The sequence below is a fragment of the Haematobia irritans genome, chromosome 1 (genome assembly GCF_050003625.1).
Source record: "Haematobia irritans isolate KBUSLIRL chromosome 1, ASM5000362v1, whole genome shotgun sequence".
Taxonomy (NCBI): domain Eukaryota; kingdom Metazoa; phylum Arthropoda; class Insecta; order Diptera; family Muscidae; genus Haematobia; species Haematobia irritans.
In genome coordinates this window covers 230,004,360-230,026,820 of record NC_134397.1, presented here as the reverse complement: position 1 = coordinate 230,026,820, position 22,461 = coordinate 230,004,360, and the positions used below count along the sequence as shown (strand labels likewise).

The following is a 22,461-nucleotide window of genomic DNA, read 5'->3' as shown; positions in this document are numbered from 1 at the left end:
CATTTCACTATGAAACAATTCTCTAATGGCAAACAAATCACGTCTGTTTCTTGAGTCTTTCCCTTTTTCAAGGGAACAAATCACGTTCGTTTCTTAAGTCTATTGTTTCCAAGGGAAAGTATTTGCCATCGAACATGCAATTTCTATTTGGCATGACATTTTTCTTCATTCATTCATTTCAATCCTACATGTGACATTTTTCTAATGAACTAAATTATTGTCAGAGAATTTCTAATAATTCATATGCAGATAATGAAACTGAAGCAAATAGTCTTCCACCTCCAGTTATTGGTTTGTCAGATAACTTCGATCATATTGGTAACACTTTGTATTTTCATTTTGTATACTAGATAACGTTATGATTTAGTTTTTTGTCATAGGCTTTTATGTATTCATAAGTCATGTTGTTTTCAATACATTGTTAAATATTTGCAAATAGAAGAAAAAGAAAACAAAAATAAACTCAGTCGCCGACACCTAACATACAATTCACATTATATTGCCGGCAACGTTTTAGTTTCCTATATTTGTTGCAGGCGGTAGACATACAATACCTGCGACCGGAATATATGGTGTGGTTGTTGTAAATTAAAGTGGAATGTGTATTTTTCGTTCCGTGCATTATGTTTTTTTTTTTTTTTTTTTGTATGGCCAAAGCTTTGGTATGGCTTTGAAGTTTAGTTGGTTTTTTATTTTTATTTTTTGCACGAACCTTAGTCTTCTGGCAATTATTTGTTGTTCACGCAGACGCGGCAAATATATAAACAAGTACATTGTCTGTGGCCCCAATAGAAAGTGGGGCTGCAGTTCAATGTCTTTTTGTGCAAACCACAAATGCATTTATGCTTAAAGAAAACTATGTACGACATAGATATAGATTCATATGAGCAATATATTGAAGATTTAGCTTCATTAGTAAAACACATAGATGGACCATTATATTATAGAAAATGTTTTCTTAGCTTAAGGAAAAATGAAGACGACATTGGCAGTTGAAAATATAAAAGTTAACCATAATAGTCTGTTGGTATTTACCATGTTCTCTGAGGGTAGACGAACAAGAATGCCGTTCGAGTAAAAGGGATCCATTTTTAAAAAATTCAAAAATTTCGTTTTTAGAATTTTAAGAAAATACCAATATCGAATATTGGTCAAATTGGATATGGTTATTGGTTTAATGGGACTAACATGCAAGTGGAAAGCAAAATTCCAAAAATCGATTTTTCGATGAAAATTTTACTAAATTGTTATAGGAAAACTATCCGTGGTTTTTTATTAATCCTATACTCATATAACAGTGAACCCACCAGGGAGGAAAATTCTGTGTTATTTTCCAAAATTTTAACTAAAATAAATTAACTTCGATTACACGTTGATATCATATTTTTCGACAAATTCAAAAATACTTAGTGGACGTCATTAATTTAATTTTTCACTTGTTAGAGATAACTTTGTTGTTTGAGGGAAATATTGGCGTTCAAAATTTGCAAAAATGTCTTTAGCACCATAAAAAGTTCACGATGGTCGTATTTTTTACCCTATTTTAGTTAATTTACCTAACGTTCCCAAAAAGTTATTAAAGCCAAGGAAAGTTTCCCAAAGCAGAATTTAATGAACTAAAATAGAATTAAATTGGCTTTAGGGACCTAGAGAGTTCACTTTAAATAAATAAAAAAATTTCAGCTAATTATTACATCTATGGGGAAAAAATTAAAATTTGCCTTTATTACCCCCTAGTAAAATGTCTTATTGAAAAACATGTTTCATCATTTTCATAGATGTTGAATAATCTATGAAAATGCTGCTCAGAAAAAATAAGACATAAATCGCATTACAAACATACGAGTATTTCCGATAAATTCTTCAACCAAAAGTCATTGACATTTTAGTAATATAAAGAAATTCCTCATGATGATTCTTGTCCAATAGTTTATATCAAGTGCCAAGGAAATATTATAAAAGCAACCGTATGGGTTTCTTGTCATCACTCAATGTGAATTGTCCATAAATCTTAAAGTTAATCGATTAGGTGATTTGTCATTGCCTGTCGTAGCCTTCAGTCTCTCTCTCAATGATTGGCGGCAATAGTTTTGCTTAGATTTGTAAAAGTGCCAACAATTCATACTTGTATTTTAAAGTATTTTGTTTGATTATAGCGAAAGAAAAGAAAACAAGAATTTTTTTCTCCAGACGCGATTTTCTATTGAATACAAGCAAATGGGTATTTGTGTTCTAAGTCTTTTGTTTGTAGAACATATGTCAAAGTGTTACTTTCTTGTCGACATTTCTTTTAAATTACTCACATTATCAAGAAGGTATTCAGTTTTTTTTTCTGATTTTGAAATTGTAAGAGTAACAAAATGTTTGCAATTTAAGAAAGTTGTTGGTGAGAAAATATAAACAAATAGTCATTGTTGATAACAAAGTATCAATTGTAACATAAATAAAAATTTCGCTATTTCAGTTTGATTTTCCGGCAGTTAATGTGAATAGTTTAAGTGCACAAACGAGACTTACGAGTACATATATGCGATTTTTGTATTCAAACATAAATTTGGTGTTATTAAATATTTTTTCAAGACGACAATATAAAATTTTTAGTGCAACCATTTAGTTGTAAAATTTTGGCAATCCCTTAGCCAAGCTGAAATTAGTCTGGATTATGCTAGATTGGTTGTTGTTCGTTTTTTATGAGCTGTAGTCGAAAAACGAGAAAAATCGGTGAAAAAAGTGGCATTATTTCCGACATTTTTGAGATTTTGAGCATGAAGATGAAATTTTTTTATTCAGCTTTTTTGTTGGCCGAGTAAAAAGCTGAAGACTGTGAAAAAATTCACAGCATTTTCCGAGCTATGGTCATGCGAAAAATAGAAGAAAATTAAAAAAAAATGTCCAAAAATGAATTTGGTGAAATACCTATAGAGGCTGCAACCAATCTAACAAAATCTAGAAATTACTTTTGCCCTCTCATCGTTCAATATAATATATTGCGTTCAATATAATATATTGAATATTGCGTCACTGTGTTATGAGACATAATTAAATCTTTTCACTTGTTACGGAAAATTTACCAGGGACCGAGTCTTACTTTCCCTACATTTTCTGGATGCACTATGGGCACGTTGTGTTGTTCATTGTGTTTTTATAACCAAATAAAGGTTTTTTCCCTAATTTTTCCTTTAAGAACATTACATCCAATAAAAAGAAATTTAATCTCGTATTAAAGTCTCACTCGCTATAATATATTATATAAAATCTCGTAACCTTGTATATATTGTCTGAACAAATGGTAAATAAAGATGAATATATAAATAAAAAAAAATGAATGTGTTGTTCGCAGCTCGTCAACTTTCCGTATAAATTCATTAATTTGCCCTTCAAGATTATCTAATCTTGATACAGGGTCAGATTTACATACTTGATTTATTGATACACTTCCGAGATTGTCGTTTATTTTATCTGCCATGGCCGCTAGTTTATCTAATATGTCAGTACTCATGGAAAGAACAGATTTTATCGTTGCTGAAAACCGTTGGAATCATAAAGATCGTAGCATTCCTTCGGATACTTTTCCAGATGATAATTGGCGGATTTCGCGTAGCATCCCTGAAGGTTTTCTATCACCTTAATCCATATTTTTCATGAGCTTCTACAGACGTGTTTCCACCGAATCTTGAAACTACGCAAGCTGCGCGTTTTTCAGGGTATTGTACACATCTCGCTCTGCCGGATTCTCGATGATGTGGCTTACCGCATTAAGGATGTTGCTTTCTATCGATCCAACCACCGTATGGTATTTGGTGGAATCTTGAGAAATCCCGACGTTTACAAATTAACACCCCATCTGGCTAAACCAAAATTTTGGGTTCGCCTTCCAAAACGGCGGAACTTTTACCGCAACACGTGAAATTGTTGGAATTTAATTCATATCATCTGGCATTGTTCTCAAATACTCGCGGGTCACCAAAGAAGGAAACAAATTGTGCGTTTCCTTTTTATATTACAAAATTTATTTATTCAATATATCTAGTGTACAGAAAAATTATGACAAACTTGAAAAGTTTTACATTAGCTGTTAAAATAATTTTTCTATTTCTAAAAATCAAAGCATAGAAAACTAGATGAAAAATTATTTTTAAATGTAAAGTTTAAATAGTGCAAGTAGTATATACTCCCATAGCAGCATACGAAGTGTGCGCATTTGTGGTAAAATTTACAAAAGTTTAAGAAATTTGTATCTATTTTATCGGAAATGCAAATATATTGAATCTTTATGGTTCATTTTTGTATAATTTCCACCTTTTTAGTTCATTTTACAGACATTACTAAAGTCAAGGCAACTTTCTCATGTTGAAGGATTTTTTAGTAAAACATAAATATAACTAATTTTCGTAAGTGTCCTCGAGGGTTATCTTTTCTTGAGTGCAGGATAAATTAAAGCAAAATTATTTGTAAAATTAGATTTAAAGCAAAATTTTATTATAATGGCATCAAAAAAAAATGTTATCTCTTGTAGGGAATCGAAAATCGACTAATCGTTAGTTTGTTTAAAAATCCAGAATGGCACGAAAAAAATATTGTTTTCTCGCCAAACTTAAAATGGTTACCGCGTAAAAATGAATTGTAGCTATAAAATGTATATTCGGCTAAAACCTCAATAGCATGCAATTTTTTTCTAAAATAAATGTTTATAAATAATACATGTTAAATGTTAATCGTACTGATTAATTCACTTTATTTTTAAATTTAAATAATTCCTCTACAAGCTGATATTAGTAAAGCTTTCATGGTCATGACCCTTGTTCCATGTCCAAGGCTGACATGATTGTTATTAAATAAACACAAATTAAATTAATAACGTGTGCTACTGTTGACTATACACGTATATTAGTTTGTTGCTACTAAAATGACTTTTGCTAACTTCACAATTACTTCAGTTAGAAAATGAATATTGCCTTTTATATTTTGGTTGGTCATAGAAAGCATTAACCAACAACCAATGGAATAGAATTCTTGTTTTTCCTGGCAAGATTTTGTATTTTCGTATTCAGTTGCAGAAGCCGCAACAAGGCAATAGCGGCTGATCTTCATGGAAAAACGTAAAAGCGAAATATTCAACGACAAGCGAAAGTTGACCCAGAGTTGTGGGCCAGCCAAAAACAATTTTCACAACAAAAGAAATGTAAAAAATGTACGACAGGTCTGAATTTCTATAAAACAAAAAAGAAATGTAAAACAAGTCTTAAGAATAACATCAGCATTATTTTCAATGCATAGCCTACCAAATGTAGTTGAAAGGTTTTTTTTTCGTTGGTGGGCATTTCTTGAATTGTTTGTAGATCTCGCAGAAAATATACCATTTTTGTTGCGATTCGCATTACAACAATAATAATTTGCATAAATGTCTCAAGAAAAATCCATAAATGGCTAATAGAGATGAAATTTGCTGTCGTTTTGTTATTCTTGTTAGATTTTGCGCTGAAAGACAAATGTTGATTATTGTGAAAAAGAAGAAGTGTAGAGTTGAGCTAAGTTTATGGTACTGGTGAATGGTAATAAAGAGGAGTTTCATTTTAAATTATAATTTGAGATTTGTCTATTAAACAAATATGGTATTCTCACCTAGTTAGGTACTAGTTTAAAATCTATGGATTATAATTTGTTTGCAATAAGGCAAGATTTATCTACAGTTACAGCAATTTAATATTTGTTAAATTTTTACAAAACGACATCATGGAAGATGTTGATTAAACAATCGATACACAGTTGAATTAATTTTGTAACTAGAATAGTAGACATTCCCAAAATAAATGTTCAAATATATTTGAGAAAAATAAGTGTTTTTCGAAGACGTGATACACAAAATCTATAAACTATAAAATGTTGGCATTAATACATAAAGGATGATTAAAATTTCAAGGGCCGATGTTGATTTTGAATAAAACACAAACTATTTAGGAAATTATTGTAATTTTATTTTATTATAATATATTGGTATTACTCAATTATGTATGGAATAAAATATCGGCCAAATAGGCTCCGCGACCTCAGTGACACACCTTCATCCGATGGTCCAAATTTTCGATGACGCTGAGGCATAATGGAGGTTCTATGCCGTTAATGTGCCGAATTATCTCATCCTTTAGCTCTTGAATTGTTGCTGGCTTATCGACGTACACTTTTTCTTTCAAATAACCCCAAAGAAAAAAGTCCAACGGTGTCAAATCACATGATCTTGGCGGCCAATTGACATCGCCATTACGTGAGATAACACGGCCATTGAATTTGTTGCGCAAAAGAGCCATTGTTTTGCTAGCTGTGTGGCAAGTCGCACCGTCCTGCTGAAACCACATATCGTCCACATCCATATCTTCCAATTCGGGCCATAAAAAGTTCGTTAACATCTCACGATAGCGAACACCATTCACAGTAACTAACTGACCGGCCTCATTTTGGAAAAAATACGGGCCGATGATGCCGCCAGCCCATAAACCGCACCAAACAGTCACTCTTTGTGGGTGCAATGGTTTTTCGACAATCACTCTTGGATTCTCATTCGCCCAAATGCGGCAATTCTGTTTATTGACGAATCCACTGAGGTGAAAATGTGCCTCATCACTGAAGATGATTTTCTTCGAAAATTGATCATACATTGTTGCCATTTCTTGGTACCATTTAAAACGTTGTTGGATTGTGTATCTCTCCATGGTTCAAATTGAGTAAGTCTGAAATAGAGAAATGTCAAAAAAAGACTTGGCGTTTAGGTGTGGTTCACATTCAACATCGGCCCTTACAATTTAACCACCCTTTACTAAGACAGTCAACCTGCAATAAAATCCTTGGACTCTGTGTTCCTAAACTCGAAAACGGCCATCGACTGTCGCAAATCTCTCAATGAGATGGCTGAGCAACACAATATTCACCTAATATGGGTGCCTAGCCATAGCAACATACCGGGGAACTGCGAAGCAGATGAGCTAGCAAGGCTAGGAACTACCTTACATATTCCAGGTGAACTAGAATCTGTTGGTATGTCTCTGGCAACCTCCAAGCTCTTACTGCGTGAGAAGGCTGTCATGATGGAAAATGTTCGATGGGAGAATTGCAAGGGTTGTAACGACACCAAGCAAATATGGCCCCATTTAAACTTGAACCGCACACTAGATATGCTAGAGTTCTCAAGACGTCAGATATCACTCCTGATATCTGCTATAATGGATCGCTGCCTGATAGGCGAATTTGCAAAAACTATTGGTGCGAAGTATAATGACTATTGTAAGAGCTGTCATGATGCGGAGGAAAAGGAATCAATTAAATACCTCTTGTGTGAGTGTCCTGCATTTTGTGTAAGGCGTAATCGAATTTTAGGAGCATTTAGCTTTAGATTACTGGCGGACCTGGAAAACGTTAACTTAAGCAGTCTGTTAATGTTTTCGGAACAATCTGGTTGGTTCAACAAAAGAAAATAATAAAGAAGGTTCAGTGGTTAAAACTAGAAGTGCCCATATGTAATAGGTACTTTTAGTTAAATGTGGTATCACAATGGACTGAGTAGTGTAAGTGAGCCTGAAACTTAATCGGGACGCCAATTTAACATAACCTAAACTCTTTTATAGGAAGAATGGACTAACTCGTGCAAAGATTGAACTAAATTGTGCCCCTCATTTTGAGATTTCCACAAAGCGGAAACCTTGAACATTTATTTCCCTGTTGTACTTTTAAACTGCTGTTCATGAAAGTACACCCTCCAATAGAAGAAATAATAAACTAGAAGTAAAAAAGAAAATAATTGGCCCCAAATCATGACCATTTTAAACATGCAGTAGTTCATTCTTACTATTTTTAGGAACCGTATGAAAATTTTCTTTTGTTTTAATTCATATTGAACTTATGTGTATGGTCATTGAACTATATACCCAAAGAAAGATTTCATTAAGCTGTGGAAAATTCCAAAATTAATGAAAAAGTTTAACTACAAACAAACCATTTTTTTTGCAGTAAAAATAAGTTAAATTTTGCGTTAGCGGATTTTTTTTCTGTGTATTTGAAAGTAATTAACTTTGTACAATTTTCTTAAAGATACTTTGTCTCAACATATCGAAGAATAAAATAAATTTAATTTGAATGAACTAAACTTCTATTAATTTATTCCGTATAGTTTCGTTTGTTTTTTTTCTTTCCTATTTAAAACATTTTCTTCTTTTTATGATACATTCCCAAAAAGACGTTGTTAATTGTTTTAACAACTAAGTCACGTTTACCTTTTATGTGAGTTCTTTTCATATGGCTCATTTTGTTAATTTTTTCATTATTCTTTATTTTACTTTCAGTTTCTTTCATCAGACCCACCTCAACTTTAAACGCTTTTAATCATCTAAATAAGGTAAGCTTCTTGTGTGAATATAAAAAAAAAAAATAAATTTCTCTTTTGTCTATGTGGACATATTGTATGGGTAGCAGTTTCAGTTCATTCACTACAAGAATCTCAATCTATGATCGAAATGTGTTTATAAAACACCCACCCGTTTAGAAGAACTGACGTCGAAGATTACTCATGGTGAAGTGAAATCAATTAAGAAAACGGCCACTCATCAATTTTCGTTTGTTATTGCGTCAATTCAATTTCTTGGATAAGCAAAACTAATTTTGAAATAAATCAAAAATTCCAGATAAGTTTTAGATGTACATGAGAATATTTGGAGGTTCAAAAAACTATGAGATTATTAATTTTTACAAATGTTGTGCTTACAATAATACTGTGATATGTAAGATATTTTTTGTCTTTTGTGAAATTTCGTAATGAATCATTTCCATGAGAAATTTCCTTGAATTATTCAAAATTGACCAGTGACCTTGGATGCTTTTTTAGTGAAATTCACTCTCAAACTTTGACATGACTTGCTATTCCCACGCACTTGTTATGGTTGTAGAGCACATGTTCACCCAGGATAGTCTTTTCCGAATACGTAACGAATTTTGATATTTCTCGTAACAATTGATGTAGCTAATGGAACTCATTGCCGGAGCCTTGCTCATGTCGTTTGTTTATTGTGTTTTCCCTCGCGAATGTGGCCAATGTAATATTGGGAGTTTAAAATTAGAAAAATGTTACTTTTTGTTTTGAAAAAAATTCTCGAACACTTCTTATTAGGAATTCCTTAATATAAAAATATATTTAGAATATGTACACATAAAAAAAAGCAATTAGTTCATTAAATCAAATTGACTAACGCTGCATTTAACCCTCTAATGCCCCATTTTTTTTCTGCCAGGTGATAAAATAGTCCAGGTTTACGATACAAATGCAAGAAAACGAAACAAGGAAGGTCAATACGGTAAAATCCACAAATGCAAGAAAACGAGACAAGGAAGGTCAATACGGTAAAATCCAGTATATGCTGCAAAGTCCCTTGTAGGGCTTTGACTAAGTTTTGTTTTACATATTTTTGCTGTCTTTAGGTGTGTTTTATTAAAAATTTCTCGTTTTATCGAAGAACGTCTAAAGGCGGGTTTGGACATTAGAGGGTTAATATCTACCCATACAACCCACATTTTGTAATCTGATGTCTTAAAATTCTTTGTTTTATTGCAAGTGCAAAATATTATACATTTAGCGAAGATTATCTCAGAAAAAAAATATCGAAGTTCTTCTAAAGGCACAACTTTAAAAGCACTTCCAAAAATGTCCTCCCAAAGAAGTTCTTTATTTTAGCTGCACCGGAAGTTCTTTTGAGTAAATTTTTCAATATATTTAATGGAAAATTTAAAATTTTTTGTTTCAAATATCTTAAAAATAGATAAAGATTTAAGAAAATGGTAAAAGTTATTTAAATTTTGCCGAAAAAATGCCAAATCCATTCTAGAAAAATTGCGAATTTTTAAAAATATTCCACACAAGCGTAAGAATGCATTAAAACTCATAAAAATTTGTAAAAAATATTTATTCGTCAAAATATAACATTTTTTAATTCACATCCAAAACACTGAATTCTCATCACACCATAAGAAGTGATCAAAATTCAGTGTAACCGCTGTTAAAATGTGGACATCCGTCCTATGACAAGCCCATGTTAAATTCATCGCTTCTGCCCCAATTTTGCACCACTTACAGATCCAAAAAAAAAAAAAACATTTTCACTACTTTTTTGGCGACGCTTTCTTTGCTGGGATGTACAATATATCAAACAACTTTGGTGAATACATCAAAACTATACCCTTTAAAAACCAAAACTTATCTCAATTTATCTAAATATAGAATACAAATTCACATTTCACTAAGGGGAGCTTTACTGTTTCTGTCTACCAAAAATTCAAAATCTTAAAAAATTGTTTTTCGACGACTAGATTTTTTTCTCCACAAATCCAGAATGGCGTGTCATGATCCTCTACTTCTCTTTAAAATTTCAAAATTGGGAAAACTTCGATTTTCGGCTGCCACAATTTTAGCTCCAATTCCAAAATGACTTTTCATGATCCTCTAATGTTCTATAAAGTCTAGTAGAATTTTTTTTTAATTTAAATCAAATTCTTAAAAAGTCAATCTTCGCCTACTAGATTTTTCTCTCCAAAAATTCCAGGATGACGATTCATGAGCCTATAGTGAACAAGCGGACATTGTTAATAAATCTAGATATTTTTCAATCGATCCTTCTCTATTTTTGATGAGGCAGGCTCATAGTAGGTTAGGTTAGGTTAGGTGGCAGCCCGATGTATCGGGCTCACTTAGACTATTCAGTCCATTGTGATACCACCTTGGTGAACTCTCTCTTATCACTGAGTGCTGCACGATTCCATGTTAAGCTCAATGACAAGGGACCTCCTTTTTATAGTCGAGTCCGAACGGCGTTCCACATTGCAGTGAAACCACTTAGAGAAGCTTTGAAACCCTCAGAAATTTCACCAGCATTACTGAGGTGGGATAATCCACCGCTGAAAAACTTTTTGGTGTTCGGTCGAAGCAGGAATCGAACCCACGACCTTGTGTATGCAAGGCGGGCATGCTAACCATTGCACCACGGTGGCTCATAGTAGTTGTGATGCAAAACAGTCGGAAAAACTTTTCTATATCTTCAAAAAAAAAAAATAAATAATAATAATAATAATAAAGATTTGTTTCAAGTTCGAATCATTAAACGACATCGACTTTTTCACCTTTGCGACCGATTTTAAAAGATGAAGAGACGGACGTCATGACTTTTTAACTATACATGTTTTTTCATGCATTTTTTTTTTTGCGATTAGGACCGATTATTCAACGTCGACCCTAGAAAAAATTCTTTACAAATACTACACATAATTGGATATGGGAAACATTTTTCTGACGATATTTTTTCAATAAAAAAAGTTTCTACCACACCTTAAACATTTTAACCAAATATAAATTGAGATTTTATTTGGAAATCGCTTTCTATTTTGTCAAAATCGAAAATTTTATCAAAATTGGGCGAATATCAAATATATTTAATATCCACATAAAATATATACTGTCATCGTTTAAAACCATGTTGGAGCGGATGAAAGAGACAAGAGTATGCATGGATAACTTTAATGCTGTTTTTTGTGTAATTGATTGTATGGAATATTTCGTAAGAAATATTTCCAAAGTTTGTGTCTTAAGTCTTTCGTTCGTAATTGAAGATTTTTATTCCCACTTTTTAGATGAGACACCGCTTAAAAATAGTGTAATTAACTTAATTGAAAATGCAACTAGCCAAAGTAAATTCCATCCATATCATTAAACGTTGGGTTTTCAGCTTTTTAACAGTTCCTGTGTATTTTTTACCTACCACAAAAAAATGAATGCTAGTCTAACGAACACAGCCATTGTTTATAGATGTCTTATTTTAGACCAATAAATCTTTTAAATTCCATCACAAAGGCTTTTTTTTCTCTAAGAATACAAGATTTATTTTACTAAATGAAGTCTAGGAAAAAATAAACTAATGCTCTAGATTAATAAAAATAAAAACAGAAGCTTGTATAGTGGTCAGAGCGCAAAAAAAAGGATTTACAAACAATGGATTGGTTAAATGCTTGTATTACAGATTTAAGCTTGTCCCATGGTCAAATAGTGGACACATTATAGAAAATAACTGAAAATGGTCACTTGGTTTTTCAACAGCGATTGGAGAACTGCATTAGAACTGAATGAAAAAATCGAAGAAAAAAAACTTTGTCATATGACTTATTTACTCCAGTTCCATGGACATAAAGGCATATCTATGGGAAAGCAGCTCTATACCAACTCCTTACCATTTTGACCACGAAGGTTAGAGAAACGTTAGATATTTAAACTGCAATGAATAAAAAAGCTTAATCTCAAGCCATGTATACTCTTAGCTTATGGTAATCAATTAAATCATATTATAAACAATAGAGAAAATTGTTACAATTTGCTATAAACTTTTTGTATAGATTTTTATCGTACCATAGCATTTTAAACGTTTAAAAATTTTGGAATTTTCTTACAGCTTAGACGGACAAAGAATGCAGTCATGAAAGTTTTTTTTTTATCAAAAGCTTTTCGGTTGTTATAAATCACGTTTTGTTCTCATTATTTTTTTTTCATACTTACCCCTAGCATGTTTTATTATGGCCAGCACGCATCATTTGCCCTGGTATGTTTCAACGAAACTCCAAAATGCGTGCTTTGAAAATATTATCAGATTTTCGGTGGTGGTGGTAGCCCTCGGTCATCTTTAAACAATTTCTGTTTTTCTGCTCACTTATTTTTCAATGAACATGCATGTAACTTTGTGAAGCTTATTAAATTTACTTTAGCATATGTCGACGTTGTAAAATTTAGAACGATTTATGTTTTTTATTTGGTATTTTATTTTCTTTTGGTATGCTTCATTTAAAAACACTTTGTGATTACTAATAGCATTTAGTGTTTGCTGGTATAGTATTTTACTATATGGCCTTCTTTTCTTAAATAGCAATTATCGTAATCACGTTTATGGCTAAACAGTCTTAAAGAGATTACATTTAACGATACACAATGGTTATGCTCTATTAAAGCTATATGGTCAACAAATGCTATATGAAAGAAAGTTTTTTGTTTCTTGTTCTTTTTCTTCGATGTTAAATGCCAAAATACTACATTCTTGTTGGAGTTCAGAGAAAATAAATAAATATAATTAAATTGAATTTAATGGAATGGAAGGTGATACTAAATCTTTCATATAAAATGAAAATTACAAGTTACTTAAGAGAATGGTAGTAGGTAAAGTCTTTAAAACTACTAGCATGGATGTGCATGGGGTCTATACCATTTTAAGAAATGAAAAAGAGAAATTCTTTAGAAGGTATAAAAAGGATATAAATTTCTTTGATTCTTATACGGTCATCCTACAGATATATTCGCAAAGCTTCTTTATCTGCCTGGAAAATCACGATTACTCTCAAAAGAGTAGAAGGAATGTCTGTGCTAATATTTTTTTTAGCAGTAGGTAATAAGGGACTATGTGTGTACATCTATACACCAACTCTTGCATCATATATCCCAGTGACAGCCCTGTTTAAATGAATTATAATCGAATTTAATTTATATGATACCGGTAGCCATAAAAATATTTCATATTTAAGGTTTTATACTGAATAATTCCCTATAAAATGTTTGTCTCTTACTGTGTGGAACCCAATTTAAATGAAATAGATTCTTAGATGAAAATATAATTGGGCTATTTAAAAGGGGATTATTCCCTCTTTTTTCGAGTGGAAAATTCACGCGTCATATATGTGTAAATATCGATAATTGAATTAAATTTTTTTTTTGTTAATATTGTAAAAATAAATCGAAAGCCCGAGAAAATTAAAATATATACTTATAGATTTTCTTTTAGCGTAAACTTGTTTATTTAGAATTTATAAACAATTACAATTAAATTTTGAAGCAAATGAAAATTTATTGCTAGATTGTAGACAGGAACTACACTTTTTGAATTTTTGAGTTTGCCTCTTAAGTCTTTTGTTTTGGTCAACCATGAAATTATAGCAGAGGCCAAAGATTAATGGTATTTATTATTGTTGCTCTCTATTTCATTTCACTAAGAGCATTACACACATAATAAAAATATAATTTATATTCATAAGCCTCTATTTCCTTTTTGTTTTTGCAACACCTTCTAAGCTTCCACATTAAACACGAATAAATGCAAAAAATCCGCAATTTCCTTTACACCAGCTGTTTTCTTGTTGCAATAGTACAAGAAAATATTTCAATTGTTTTTATCTCTTTTTTATTTATATTTTCTGGCGGCTAAAAATTTCACCTTGATTGTTTTTATTTTCTGTGTTTGTCTCCAGCATTTGATCACGATTGTGTTAAAGATTGTTGTCGGTTTTTTTTTTTTTTTAAGGAAAGTGTTAACTAGATTTTCATTGTACATTTCTTTATCGGATAACAAATGCCTTGCAGCTATATTTTTTGTATATCAATATACGAATTCTATCTTTAAATAACTAAATGCTCTTTTTAGGTTAAATAATGACTGATATTCAAATGAATTGTAATAGATTACAATCATTATTTGGTGGCTTTAAAAGGAAATCTACAAATAATTGACGTTTTCAAACTCTAACATGGTTAGGAGACGACAGCTATAATATCACAAAAGTGAAAATATTATGAATGATTAAATGTTTCATTTATAAAGACAGAAAAGTGGAAAACTTGCTCAAACTATTACATATCTAGCCAGAATTGTAATGTATTTTTAATTGCCGAAATATAAATGAAATGATGTAGAGTTAAAATTCAATTAGCTTTTTTTTTGAATCATCATCGCAAAGAAAGTTTTAGGCTTCTTTAATTCAAATGTTGGTGTTTTCAATGGATTACGCCACAAATTGCTAAATTGCAAAGAGCAGTCGGAAGACATATTAAGAGGTTAACCAGTATTGTTTTAGAAATAGACAAGGAGAGGCCATATGTATTTTTGCATAGAGTGAATTTTAATGGCTTAACCGCATAAAAAGTCATGAAGAGTGGAGAAAAATTACAACCATTATCTATGTTGACAGGCCGACGACGGATAGACTAGCATATAACAAATATTGTATATTAACAAACAGACGGAAAGTGCCTGGAAGGAGATTTTGAGAATAGGAACCCCGTTGTATGATAGACCAATGTTCACGCAGTTCAAGGTTAGGTTATAATAGCAGCCCGATATTTTAAGCTAATTTAAACTATTCGCTCCATTGTGATACCACCCACAGGTGGTGAACTTTTCTTTTATCAAAGAGCACTGTGGCGTTCTATGGTTACCTCATTTTCTAAACGTTCCAAATTACAGTGAAACCTCTTAGAGAAGCTTTGAAACACTCAGAAATGTCGTTCGCACCAACTATCCTTTATATGCAAGACAGGTACACCAACCACTGCAAGCAGTGGCTCCCACTATGAACGAAAAAACGGTTACTTCCCAAACATGTCAACTCCTAATTCTGAATTCGTCAGTTTTTTTATTCGATTATTTAGTGTTGAATTACATTCTGTAATAGGATCTCATTTATTTCTCAATTATTATAGAAACAACAATTTGATTCAATTGTCATATTTTTCTTAATATTTTTTAAATATATTTTTAAGAAGGTACATAAACTGGAATTTTCCTCCTTTTTGATATGCCTCTAAAAAATATTTACCATGGGAAATTGTTCTTGTTTGAAACCTTGAACAGTTCTCATCACTTTTACTATTTGTTAAATCGGTGTTAATTACCACAATAAATGTCTGCTGTCAATCAATTGAAATCATAAAACCTGTTTCGATATGCAACATCCCATTTCTAATTGGCCATACATCTGGTATAAACTCTGTTGTACATGATATGCTCAGAGTATTGTATATTAAATACTTGTTAGTTAAATGCTATTAATTACTGAAGAAGTTCATACATTAATAGACAATGATTGAATTTAACATGACTTCTTACTTAGCTATAAATCAATGCATCTATTCTCTTGATAATTGGAAAATAAATACTTCACTAGGAGTGCAATATATTGTTCATGTGAAATTCTTTATAGTAACTTCACGTGGTGAAACGAGTTGTGGAAAAACAAATGTAGGAAGAAATTTCTGTTTCCATTGCTTCTACATGAATGTAGAATGTACATGGCTTGGGTATAGGAAATGTTCCGTATCAGGACATATTTCTCGCAAAAGTAATTTTTGCAGGTCCTTGTTATGAAAAGATTTTGCAGATCTTACCCTGCTGGTCCGTTTGTTCCTCAACTGTTTGGTCCACAAATAGACATTCTTACCATATATATGAAATATAGTCCATAAGCAATATATAAGTTTTTATATAAGATTTAACGACATGATTTAAACACCAAAAGATTATATTAGATTTAAAAAGTTTCTCACAAAATCCATTAAATTCCTCTAAAGTATCTCTTCAGATTCAGATAAAATGTCCATGTGACTCACTCTTCAAAAATACGACAACAGTAGCATAGTTTCTTACCCAATGTTTTCCAAACTTCAGACATGATTGCCTACCCACCAGACTCATTAAATGATCAAAATATATATGTCAGTCTCACTCGAGGTAATATTGGGATTTTTTTTACGAATATTGCTGAAAGAAGCATTAGAAATTAGAAATATAGTTTCAGTATTACGAGGATAGTCCAATAAGTCTAAGTCTACAGAAAAAAACAAAAATTTTGTAAACCATGCATTTAAGTTTTAAAAATGGCCTCATTTAATAAAGGTTAGTTAGGTTAGGTTAGGTTAGGTTAGGTGGCAGCCCGATGTATAAGGCTCACTTAGACTATTCAGTCCATTGTGATAACACATAGGTGAACTTCTCTCTTATCACTGATTACTGCCCGATTCCATGTTAAGCTCAATGACAAGGGTCCTCCTTTTTATAGCCGAGTCCGAACGGCGTTCCACATTGCAGTGAAACCACTTAGAGAAGCTTTGAAACCCTCAGAAATGTCACCAGCATTACTGAGGTGGGATAATCTACCGCTGAAAAACTTTTTGGTGTTCGGTCGAAGCAGAAATCGAACCCACGACCTTGTGTATGCAAGGCGGGCATGCTAACCATTGCACCACGGTGACTCCCTCCTTAATGAAAAAGAAATATTTTCACGCCAACATTCAGATCCTCATTTGACTAATATTTGTGCCCACTGTGGGAACTCTTTAAGTTTGTAAATAAAGAGAAGCCGGCCGGAGTCGAAAATTCAAAGCCAACTTTGACTGTGTTAGGCTGGTGATGCGAGATGTTTTTGTTATCATAACTTCCTTCTTCGCCATGTGGGGTAGTATTATGCATCAAATAATTCAGCATAGTACAGTTGTGTCATAATTTTCCCCCTTCATCTTGTAGTCACTGGTATCGACAGGGTGACTGATACCGAATGCAACAAACTAAAACGCTAAAATTTTTTTGTTCAAAAATAAAAAATGTAGGAAACAGCACTAGATATTAGAATCACTTGAAATTTGATAGAATTGGTTATCTTTCAAACAAATTATGGTCTTGAAACGGCCAACACAACCATCAGAAGTTGTACGAAAGTGGTTCTGTGATATTTTGAGCCGTTTCTGGCGAAGCGTCGTGTCAACCTTAATCTCGAAATTGCCTCAGGCACAAATATCCCACGGATTGAGCTCCGGAAATTTTGATGACCATTATGAGGTTTACATGAAGCGAGGGACCTCCTTTTTAATCCATTCTTAGTTGATGCTTGGTTTGAACGTCCATGGTCTGCGGCCGAAAGTTTTCCCAGGCATCAATAATGTCTTTAACAATTTTCTCGAAAATATACGGCATTATTTTAACCCCACACGCGATGAATACGAGCGAATAGCGACCAATGGCCATTGTGGCGGCCCACACCGTTACCATCGTTTGAGGCCAACCGAAGGTGCTAATTTTGAGCTGACCTCTTTGGCAAGTAAACCCGATCATCCGTGAAAAACTAATTTGGTAACTGGCCACTTTCGTGCAAGCGAAGCAACTCCTTTGCTCATGTGCATCGGTGAGCTTTTGTACTTTGATTTTAATTCATGACTTTAGTGCAAACTCATTCTGTGGGTACATCTTTACAGAATATGAATATCTTACTGATATTTTTATCTTCAGGAAACTAGTGGCAGTAGTAGTAGTAGTAGAACCTTACTATTCGATTTGAAAACAAACAGGATAATATGTTAGGGAATATTCTCCAGAATAAAAAAATGAATATAGCTAAAACGGCTATTCAGGGCGAATAAGCCTAATATTTAGCTCCTCCTTTCAAACTTTATATATTCTTATATTACGGTCTCAATAATTGTTTAGAGTATAGTATATTCGTTTAGACCCGGCATTTGATAGCTTTTATTTTTTCCTCAATAGAATAAATACACTATTCTCTTCTCTTTCATTACCCTGCATAATATATACATTTTTTTATAAATACTGACATAATTCTCATCACTGGTAATCTTTGTAGAACATGCATCAATTTCACACAATCCTAATGTTTTTTTGCAAATTCATTAGGTGCTTGCAATGTACATTATTTAAGATAAATTTTACATATTTCTATTTAAGCACAAATAACCATCACTGCTGTATAAGCATATACTTCACTCACAATGTTAGACAATCGCGCGTTAAAGTCATAAATTGTATAAAATTGGTCTTAATTATATTCAGCATAAATTTTCACCGACTAAGGAAAGAGTATAACAAGCCTTCAAAAGAAGATCATAGATTTTCGTGCCAACTAATATACATCCATATACTGTTCGAGTCTCTTTAATTCTTAGGATGAGAATAAATAAGAAATACATGATAAAAGTATAATAATAATAATAATTACATTAACACACATATATCTTAGGATGGCATCATTTATGCATAGTCATAACCCATATAAAAGAGGCCACAAGAATCAGGTCTTTGAAATAGAATGGAAAGAAAAAATTAGAATTATAATAAATAAAGATGTCTTAAACTTAGCACATTTTAAATTATGTCAAAATGCAAGAAAATGAATGAAAATGCCGCCGTGGAATAGATGTACAAAGTAGCCAGTGAAAATTGCAAACATAAAGAGAACATCCATAGACAAAGTTGCATGTTGTTCTAGTTTTGCGTTTTTTTAATATAAAGTTATTGCAGCAAAAAAAAATACAAATAGGAAATTATAACTTAGCCTTAGGCTGCAATGTAAACAACCATTTTCATATTTTTCTCCTTTTTTTAAATTTTGATTGACTATATTTAAACGTTATAATTTTGCGTTTGTTTTAATAGCATAAAAGTAGGAAAATCTAATATAGCCTTAGTCTGCAATGTAAACATAGAATTTCTTATTTTTCACAATTTTTTATTTTGATTGACTATTTTTCATCGGTATGGTTTGTTTTTACTCTCTTCCAATTTAATAAGTCGATTATATTAAGATGATTTTTTGATATTCTAAGGGAAGATACTTTCGAACACAAATTATCTTTGTACATAATTTGATTTTATTCCAGCTTGTAGGTTAGGTTAGGTGGCAGCCCAATGTATCGGGCTCACTTAGACTATTCAGTCCATTGTGATACCACATTGGTGAACTTCTCTCTTGTAACAAGCCCATATAAAATGCATTGCTACTTTTCCGATTTTGCTCAACTTTCGGATCCAATTGGCGGCTTTACACAGTTTTTCTCATACCCAAATATCCCTGAAGATTATTATGTAAAAGTTGAATTCATATACAGTTAGGTGTCTACTATTGTTGTCAATGTTTTCATTATCTATTGGTTTTATCGTCTTTTACTATTATTTAATTATTTTTTATATAAGGAGGAATTTTAACATAAGATGAAAGCCTTTTAAAACTGATTTTATTTGGATACAAATGCTAATTTTTTCTTCTTTTATTTGCAGGTAATACAAATACGAACTATCTTTGTTTTGGTAAGACAACTATATAGACAACATAAAGTAAGTAGGTGAAATCACTTATTTATAGCTGGCCATTGGTCAAAGAAATGAAATGACTATATAACCGAGGATTGTAATTAAGATCAAAAATTGATCTTTTCAAAATATGACAATTTCGACATCCGATTCCAATTTTTTTATACATTTGAGCAAGTAATTTTTTATACACTCCGCCATTGAGGTACACTGATTTTTTCATTCTGTTTGTATACAAATATTGGTCTCAGGTCTCAGTAGTCGATCTATAGATGTCGGTCCGTTGCAATCACCCTAACTTCCGAACGAAATATGCTATCGACCTGATACTTGGTACAGGTAATTGTTATTGATGTAGGATGGTTTGCAGATGGGCCATATCTAAACACGTTTATGTATAGCCCCAATATAAATAGATCCCCAAATTTGATATTCTCTCGGAGAAGTAAATATCATCCGGTCCGGTTGAAACTGTGTACGTGATGTTAACAATCACGTGTTTAACAACCATGCAAAAATTGGTCCATATCGGTCTATAATTATATATAGCCCCAATATAAATAGATCCCAAGATCTTACCTACGGAACTTCTTGGAAGAATAAATTTCATTCGAACTGTTTGAAATTTGGAAAAATATATATAGTCTTCATATAAACTGATCTCCAGATTTTTTTCACAGAGCATATTGGAAGAGCAAATTTCATCCGATCCCCTTAAAATTTGATACGTGATGTTAACGCCCAACTGAACCTCCAAGATTTAATTTCGGAGGCCTCATGAGGGAACAAATTTCAACTGATCCGGTTGAAATTTATCCCTCTAATTACCATGTGAAAATTGGTTCATATCGGTTCGTAATTATATTTAGACTCCTCTGTATAAAACGATCAAGAACTAAAGAAGTTTATATAGGTATTTATTCGGCCTTTTTTATCTAACCAAGTATCAATATGGACTAACATATAATTTAGAAGACAATGTTAAGAAGGTTTAATAAGATTTTCTACTGGTAATTGTTACCCTAAACCAAGTAATTCGATTGTGGATGACAGTCTTTAGTAGAACTTTCCTCAGATTCTGTTATATTTCCATTTTAAATTATATAAAGCTAGACTTTCATCATTTCCGATTATTGGAATTGATTGATTTTTGTAGTCGCGCTATTTCGATTTTTATGAATAGCCAATACGAAAAGATTTTAGTCACATTCCCTTTTCCTCAATATCGACTTTTCGATTTTAGGGTAAAACGTTGATTATATGATTAACGGTTCAACTTGTAAACATAACAAATAATTTGTTTCTAACTGTGTCTTCAATATAAAGAGATCTATATCGCATTCCACTTTCCGTTTTAAAGTCGATTTAGTCTTTTATATCCCTAGGATGGAGAAACTTTCTAACCAGCAGGCAATACACAAATCGACTAATCTGAAAATATTATCGGAAAATAAAACTTCAAGATAAAGGTCAGGTCTCAAAGCATTTAAAATGCTACTTGTTATTATTTGTAAAAAGTGAATATTGGCAAATTTTCTCATTTCTATATTTAGTGATTTATTAAAAAAATTTTGTTAATACTTGACATTTATGACACTAGGAAAAAAACAGACGCATGTCTACATTTCTTTTACCACCACTAACCAACTTACTGTCTTGTATTATATAGGGAAGGTGTACAAACATCTGCTTACAAAAAAAACTGCCATATAAAGTAAGACTAGGTCTTAACCAAAAAGCGAGACAAAAAATTGCCAATGAATTTCTCCTCACACGAGACATATCAATGAATGAATATTGAAAAAAAAAAAAAATAAAAAAACCAAACCACATTACCAATGCTAGATACGTTTGCATATCCAAACAAGAAACACCAATGATGTATGTGTGTAAAAATGTTACAGCCATATGTGAAGCTCAACCAAATGTTCTGCCAGTGAAGGTGTTGTATGAATTTTCAGGAAAAATGCGATGAAGAGGGCTATGTGAAGAACTCAATTCTTCACTAAAACTTGGTCATAAACTAAAGATGCCCGCTAGATTGCGATAGTTGTGTTGGTGGAAGTAACAAGTGTTGTGCTGCTCAGTTTTCACAAATTCACAATCAACCAGCGAAACTGCCAACAGCCCCCAAACACCCTGCACCATATGACAGGCAATTTAGTGTATGTTCGTTTAAAGATGGCCTCCAATGTATAAGGAAAATCATCGATTTCTTTCTATTTTATTTTGAGCGAGCTTAAAAGGAACATAGCTTCCATAAAGAGGAACATTCAAAGACTGTAAATATAGGTTAATAGCCCAGTTATTTTTCACCGACTTCTTTACACTGGCCGCCGTAACACAATGCAATGAAATTCATTGAATCCATGACCATCGAATGTTACAATGAAAATACAGTGGAGGGAAATAGTAATTTGTGCATAGTATAAATATATTTCTATAATTGAAATGTCTTGAAAGAGTAGATTTTTAGATAATATCTCAAATTTGTTGTGGTTTATATAGAACAAAAAAATAAATTGTTTTTGAA

The 22,461-nt window shown here is 32.2% G+C and overlaps 1 protein-coding gene across 2 annotated transcripts in view; it reads left to right on the top strand.

Annotated features, from left to right (window-relative positions):
* Nucleotides 1-22,461, top strand: part of LOC142221994 (uncharacterized) — a 104,931-nt gene that overhangs the window by 31,626 nt on the left and 50,844 nt on the right. For both annotated transcript variants that reach the window (XM_075292015.1, XM_075291940.1), the window contains exon 3: nucleotides 8,331-8,383. The gene's annotated coding sequence lies outside the window, so the exon portion shown is untranslated. The remainder of the gene's footprint in view (nucleotides 1-8,330; nucleotides 8,384-22,461) is intronic.